We start from the raw sequence: 1124 nt of genomic DNA, 5'->3' as shown, positions 1-1124 counted from the left end.
CGGCTGAGCTCTGACGCTCACCGTGCGGCGTTTTCCTGGAAGCCCCGCTGCCTGCGGGGGCCGAGTAATGAGAGCCGCGTTAGCTGCTTTTTTGAAAGGCACCTGTAGTTACTGGAAATGTCCCTCCTGAAGGCACCAGGAGAGAAGGACAAGAAGAAAAAAATCCTCTATAAATGCTCCCCCTGCTTCTAGTTGAAAAACCTGTTCTTTAAAGCCTCTCTTCTAAATTTCTACTAGCTTAATTAATTTTTTCTTTTTTTTTTTTTTTTTGATAAAGCCTTTCCTTTCTGTACAGTATATTGATATCTCTCTCCTCTGGTCATAGTGAGAACCTTACCAACTCTCACAGCTTCCTCCTGAGCTCCCTTGGTTTCACTGCAACCGCTTAGGATGTTTCCCAGCTCTCTCGCCCCATGACTTCCCCATGCTTGTCAATTTTCATGTCCCTGATAATCCAGACTGTGCTGGAGGTGTCATCCTCCTTCAGTGGTACGCCCATTTCCCTTTCACGCGTTTCACACATTCCTTTATCTCGTCTTGTGCTAAGTGTGAAATCAAAGATTAAATCTTGTAAGATCTTGCAAGTCCTGCTTAGGGTCCTTCTAACCTTAGTGAGGCTCTCTCGAACTGTGGGAGCTCACATCTGACTGCAAGATAGACCTCAGCAGGTAAACTTCAGGGTTAAAATCACATGCATATCATGGGAATGAATTCGGACTTGTAACCAATGGAGCAAAGTGGATGCTCCTTCTGTCTAGATGTGGATCCCTGAATTGAATTTTCACTTTTGATATTAGTATTGTTTCACTTTCTGTGTGTCTGTCAAAGCTTATTTTCTCCTCTAAAAGGAGCTTAAATAGGTAGTCAACTTTTTTCGTTTCCAGTATTTTTTTATGAAAGGTATTTTAATACTAGTGAAATGGGGAACAGTGCCATAAAATAAGTAAGTTACTCTTTTCTTTTAAAAGATAAGCATTGCCCTTATGCGGAAATAATGCAAAAACTTGATAAATTGCTCTTATTATTGTCACCAAATCTGAATGTGTGTGCATCCATTTATGTTTATAAATATATAGGGGCAGAGACCAATCCTTCTCTTAGTGAAACAGAAAGCAAGCTTCCTG

The sequence above is a fragment of the Egretta garzetta genome, unplaced genomic scaffold (genome assembly GCF_000687185.1).
Source record: "Egretta garzetta isolate BGI_Z169 unplaced genomic scaffold, ASM68718v1 scaffold273, whole genome shotgun sequence".
In the NCBI taxonomy this organism is placed as follows: domain Eukaryota; kingdom Metazoa; phylum Chordata; class Aves; order Pelecaniformes; family Ardeidae; genus Egretta; species Egretta garzetta.
Note: the sequence above shows the minus strand (reverse complement) of the source record.